Source organism: Giraffa tippelskirchi, chromosome 8 (assembly GCF_054371585.1).
Source record: "Giraffa tippelskirchi isolate mGirTip1 chromosome 8, T2T-mGirTip1v1.2.pri, whole genome shotgun sequence".
Lineage (NCBI taxonomy): Eukaryota > Metazoa > Chordata > Mammalia > Artiodactyla > Giraffidae > Giraffa > Giraffa tippelskirchi.
In genome coordinates, this window is record NC_137282.1 from 74,115,142 (window position 1) to 74,121,498 (window position 6,357).

Below are 6,357 nucleotides of genomic sequence, written 5' to 3' on the forward strand. Positions count from 1 at the left end.
CTTTTTCTTGAATATGCGTCCCAAAGGAAAATATACATGTCAAACCAAAGTCAGTGGAAGCACAAGGATTCCCAGGAGGAGAGACTTAATTGCAGGGGGATTCAGCACTGCCTCCAGGCATGTTTGCATGGAGCTTGATACTGATTGGGTGAGAAACAGGAGCTAGAGACACTTGCTGTAGCTCAAGGAACCATGAAAGACCTGGAAACAGGCCTCAATTCAGTTAAGGGGAGTAACAAGTGACTAAAATTTTATTTACTTACGTGAGTCTTTATACATTGCTGTTAAAGATTTCAGTATCCCAGAAAAATCACAGCATTGCAGAGGGGAGATAGTCAAACCAGCAGAGGGGATAAGAGGGTTGCAGGGGGCCTCACATGTATTGGAGTCCAGCTTCCTACTGGGTGCCAGCATTTAGCGCTATGGATCCTGCCAAGTGACTGCGTCTGTATTTACAATCACTGATGGACACACCCTTTGGTTTAGACGTATTTTCTAGATTGGAAATAAGAGATACACTTATGCATAAATAGAAAACTGTAGTCCTTGTGCCATACAATTGATCTTCTGTTCCTTTCTCCTTCCTTGCCTTCTTCTGGAAGCCGCGCATCTCTAAATGTTAAAGCCATTCTTTAAAGGACATGAATGTGGTACAGGCAGTTACACTCCAGCTGGACTCCTCATCCACAGGGATGGTCTTGATCCCTGTCTCCTGTACAGTGCTACCCAGTTGGGGAAAACTGCTACCCAGTTGGCAGCGCTGGTGGCACAGGCCCACTCTCAGCCCGGCAGTGTTTCCTCGACCGCTCAGAGGCACCTATCCCACAGCTTCTCACGTCTGCCATTGGTCAGTGTGGCCGTGTGAAGGCGTGGCCAGCCTCACGTCTGCCGTTGGTCAGTGTGGACGTGTGAAGGCGTGGTCAGCCTCTCACGTCTGCCGTTGGTCTGTGTGGACGTGTGAAGGCGTGGTCAGCCTCTCATCTGCCATTGATCAGTGTGGACGTATGAAGGTGTGGCCCGTAGCACCTGTATGCAATTATAAAAGACCACTATTAATTCCAGAACATCCCGTGGGTTTGCTTCAGGTTATGACGGGACCTGGACTCAGCCCAGCTACTGCTGCTGCCGCCAGGGGATCTGAGCCATGAGCAGTTGGGGAAGGATAGTAAAACATGGGGCCCTTTAGGCTAGAGACATGGGCCAGAAATGTGCTTATTATCAAGTTTGTTCCACCAGAAGTAAAAAAAAAAAAAAAACCTGACACATGGTCCAGAAGCTAATGGCAGTCCCTGAATTAAAATCAGACCAAATACCACAAAATATATGAACAGAGTGCAAAAAAACATGAAACGAGCTTTCAAGACACTGGACACCAGGCAATACAGATCAGTGATCTGAGAGAGATGGGAAACATATCCGGGCTGTAGGGTCGACCCAGGAGCCATCTTCAGTGAGGCTCCAGTCCATAGTACAGGGAGGGAGGGACCCAGCAGAGCGAGAGTCCAGAGAGAACGGGGCAATGGAAGTTCACAGAGCTGAGCATAGCGAGCGAGAGGTTCAGGGAGAAAGACACATGCGGGTCTGCAGGCGGCCCTTTGGAACGCTCAGCCGCAGCAGCAAGCACACGCGGAAGAGAAGAATACTGAGCTGGAGCCAGAACCTGCTAGAGACCTTGGTGGCAGCAGTGTTCCCTCGGCGTGCACACGGGGCTCCCTTGCCGCAGTTGTTCAGCTGCTCAGTCATGTCTGACTCTTGGAGACTGCATGGGCTGCAGCACACCGGGTTTCCCTGTCCTTCACTATCTCCTGGAGACTAACTCTTGTCCCTTGCATCAATGATGCCATCTAAACATCTCATCCTCTGTCACTCCCTTCTTTGCCTTCAATCTTTCCCAGCATCAGGATCTTCTCCAATGAATTGGCCCTTCGCATCAGGTAGCCAAAATTTTGGCGCTTCAGCTTCAGCACCAGTCCGTCTAATGAATATTCAGGATTGATTTCTTTTAGGATTGGCTGGTTTGATCTCCTTGCAGTCCAAGGAACTCTAAAGAGCCTTATACAGCACCATAGTTCAAAAGCATCTATTCTTTGGTGCTCAGCCTTCTTTATGGCCCAGCTCTTACATCCATACATGACTACTGGAAAAACCACAGCTTTGACTAAAGACCATTGTTGGCAAAGTGATTTCTCTGCTTTTTAATACGCTATCTATGTTTGTCATAGCGTTTCTTCTAAGGAGCAAGCGTCTTTTAATTTCATGGCTGCAGTCACCATCTGCAGTGATTTTGGAGCCCAAGAAAATAAGGTCTGTCACTTTTCCATTGTTTCCCATAGAGTGATGGGACCAGATATTATGATCTTAGTGTTTTGAATGTAGAGTTCTAAGCCAGCTTTTTCATTCTCCTCTTTCACTTTCATCAGGAGGCTCTGTAGTTCCTCTTCCCTTAGAAGAAATGGCATAGCCCTCATAGTCGACAAAGAGTCTGCCACACTGGAGACTGCTTAATCTGTGGGCATTGAGTAGGATGTGCAAACCAGCCTTGGCCCTGCCATGGGGAATGATTACCCTAGAGTGCATTCTGCTCTGGTGATACCTAAAGAGATATTAAAAGCGATAAAAGCAAGGATCAAACTCATTTCTAATAATTTAAATATGTTCTCTAACAAAGCTCAAGAATATTTATAGGAATAACAAAATATACAGCCAAGAACAAAGTAAAGTTCACAATAATTGACATGTTATGAAATTACCACACATGCAAAGAAGGAGAAACTATAATCCTTAAAGAAGAGGAAAAAAAAATAAAAACCTAGAATTCATCCAGATGCGATTTAGCAAAAAGGAATATTAAAATAATGACTATAATTGTATCTCACATATTTTAAAATGAGACAGAATCATGGGAAAAAAACACATTCAAATCACAATTCAAGAGAGTAAAAACAATATCTGCTGTAAAAGTATTGTGGTTAGGGTTTTTGGCAGATTAAATGTGACAGGGAAGATATTATTTAATATGAACACAAAGCAAAAGAAACTGCTGAAAAGTAAACACAAATAAGATAATTTTTCAAATGAAAGTGGTACATTTCTTATAATTGATGAACCTACATTGATTTGTCATGATCACCCAAAGTCCATGGTTACATTAAGGTTCCCTCTTGATGCTGTTCATTCTCTGGGTTTGGACAAATGTACAATGACACATGTCTGCCATTATAATATCACAGAGGGTAGACCCACTGCCCTAAAGCCCTCTGTGCTCCACTAGCCACTCCCACCCCTGAACTCCCCCCAGAACCCCTGGTCACCACTGGTCCTTTTACTGTCTCCATGGTTCTGCCTTTTCCAGAATGTCATACAGTTGGAATCACACAGTATGGAGCTATCTCTGATTGCCTTCTCATACTTAGGAACATGCATTTGAGTTTCCTTCATGTCTCTTCATGATTTGATGGCTCATTTATTTTTAGCTCTGGGTAATATTCCATTGTCTGGATGCTTGTTTTTAAATGGTATGGCATATATGAAAATAATAATAAAATAATTGAAAGGTAATGAAGGATCCTAGCAAAACCCTGAAAACCAGTACAGCCAAAAGCATAACCTATGAAAAAAAACGTGTCTCTCTGATTTATTCTAGAGAATAGCCTAAAATAATTTTATTTAATAGAATGGCCTTATGGAAGCCAGGAACCTACTGGCGGAAGTGGGAGTAAGACTTTGGATCGTTCCTTTGGACAAATGACTGTAGACAAATTCCTGTGGACAAATGACTACTATTTCATTTCCTGGTTTCATCTTCCAAAAAGAGAATTGCTATTGTAGTTATATTATTCAGACACCATTATTGGGGTAAACAAAATTATACTTAAGATTTAGGGGTTTAGACCTTAAGTAGTCACAGCAGGCATGAGGAACTCGTATAAGCCCACCACTGAGACCCCAGCTGAACTATGCACAGTGACTGAGTGCTGGTGAGGAGACAAGTGTTCCTTTCCTGGGTGGAAATGTTCCCACAGTGAAGGGGCCGCAGTGCAGGGACAGTGCCCAGCTGTCTACCACTGTCCACTTCTTCTACAGTGAAAGGGCTTCCAAAAGTCTGCTGAATGCATGAAGTTCACAATAAAGGTGACATTTTCAACCTTCCTTCTGAGTATCAGTCCGTGGAGCCAGTTTCTGGTCCCTGGGACATGTACAGAGGGACAGTTTCTTCCTGGGAAGCGTCCTTAGAGGAGAAGGCATCCTTAGAGGGGAGGGCAGTTCCTCTCTCCGCTTTCTATTTTGTTACTGCTGGGATTAGACTTGATGGCTGGAGCTGGAGCAAGCATCTCAGACCATAAAGTCCCCTTGATAACAAAAGTCATAGACATAATAGGCCAAACACAAAAGGTGTGATGCCATATTCACCCAGGGGATGAAGTCTCACACCATTATAGGTCTGTTTCTTACAACTCACTATAACCCTAATCAGTCAACAAAAGATGGTTGGGGGAATGAATCAGGTTTGGAAGGAAATGACTCTTTAGTGTATGATATGCAAGCCTATCTGATACAAAGTGAGGATGGTGTGTGGGCTTTGGAGAGAGATCTGGAGTACATTACAGTCTTTGTGTCTGTCTTCCTGTAAATATCAACGAAGGGGTCACATTTCATGTAGGGTGAGGGGGCTGTAAAGAGAATATGGAATAAAACTGATGAATGTGATTAACAGAAGGCGATTTCAGAAAGTAGGTGAGGTAGCTGATTGGAGAAGCTGGGGTCAGCCAGGAAGTCGGTTGTCCCAGAAGCCAAAGCAGGAGATTGCTGTAAGATGTTTGCAGCAATTAGGGGAGACAAACAATGACCCTGGGGAAAGCACTTTCTGTGAGATGGACAAAGCAGGGTTGCCGTCTGAGTACAACTGTGGAAAGTGCAAATACAGAGGCACTGAGTGCCTGTGACATCTAAGATGTGTGGCCCGAGAGATGAGCGTGTGTGTGGAACACAGTGTAGCAAGGATTCTCTCTGTTCTTTCGCCTTTTTTCTTTTAAGAATGAGATAGAGCTGAGTCTATTTAAAACCTGATTGAAAGGGCCTACATAAAGGGAAAGAGAAAAAGTGGAAATTAAAGAAAAGAATAGGGCATAATAAATGATTGTCTGCATTAAAATACTCCATAACCTACTCTGAACCAGTACGATTGGCACTGCATACCACACAGTCTGCAAATACAGAGTTTCTTATAAGTAAGGCTTAACAATTACATGTATTTGTCTTTCTAAAAACCCCATAGAAATGTCCTAAGGCAAAAAGAGTCAAATCATTTTATATATGCAATCTTGTGATACAGAAATATGAAATAAATTGTAAAATGGCAATAGTAAAGAATTGTGTTAAATCACCAGTCTTCAATGGGATAGCATAAAGAAACAAAACATATAGATTTAGGCTGTAATTAAAATTTCATGACATCCAGTTGGGAACTGAAACAACTAAGACATTGTAGAGTTTTTTTTTTCTTAATCCAAAACCTCACAGGTATCCTCTAAGTTTCCAAAGGAGATAGACTGTTTTTTAACCAGAGAATATAATTTTCAGTAGGAGCACTGGGACCAAGTCTGCAGCTTGCTGATAAGAAGGACAAAGAGTGCAATGCAGCTAAAAGTGGTTCCGGGAACGCGAACTACTCACACTGAACACAATATAAAATCTCAGACTATGTCAGCACGTCATAAGAAAATTATTTCAGGATATATTTACAGAGGAATTTAGGGAATAAGGTTGATGTAATAGGGGAACTAACAAAATTCAGAAATGTAGAATAAGGTTCAAGTATCTTAAAGTGATGCCTCCATTGTCCAAATATTGCAATTGGTATGAAATAACTTGAAGAAGTAGTATGACTGTGAAATTGGAAATGAAATTAAGTCTTTCCTTTTTATAAGGTAAATACTTTCAGAAAGGTATATTTAACAACATGAGGAGTGAGTTCCTGGGAACAGTTAGATGTTCAGATTAAACACAAGATGGTGTCATAAAAATCATTCTAAGTTTAAAATGCAATTACTCAGCCAGCATGGGATCTACATTTACTCATGGCTTCCTTAGTGGAGGTTAAACTAACACTTGAGTAGGATGCAGTCTTGAAACATTTCAGTGTCCAACACAAGTAGTAGATAGATATGCTTCAACCAAGTCCCAGAAACTTAACCTGGATAACTATGCCACTAAAGTATAGACAGTTCCAGAAATAAGAGTGAATTTCATGAAGGAAGATGTCTAATTATTATTTATTATCAGGAGGAAAATCTCTTTTCCCATTCCTTATTTGAACTTGTGTTCAAGTTTATGTACCCACATAAAATGAGGCACTAT

At 42.1% G+C, this 6,357-nt stretch overlaps 1 long non-coding RNA gene across 1 annotated transcript; it reads right to left on the bottom strand.

Annotated features, from left to right (window-relative positions):
• Positions 1–249: 249 nt before the first annotated feature.
• Positions 250–3,186, bottom strand: LOC145516300 (uncharacterized). The gene is made up of 3 exons (XR_014061283.1): positions 3,112–3,186; positions 1,661–2,593; positions 250–1,026 (listed from the first exon to the last, which is right to left on the bottom strand). It is a non-coding gene; the product is annotated as an uncharacterized LOC145516300 (long non-coding RNA).
• Between the last annotated feature and the right edge of the window lie 3,171 nt (positions 3,187–6,357).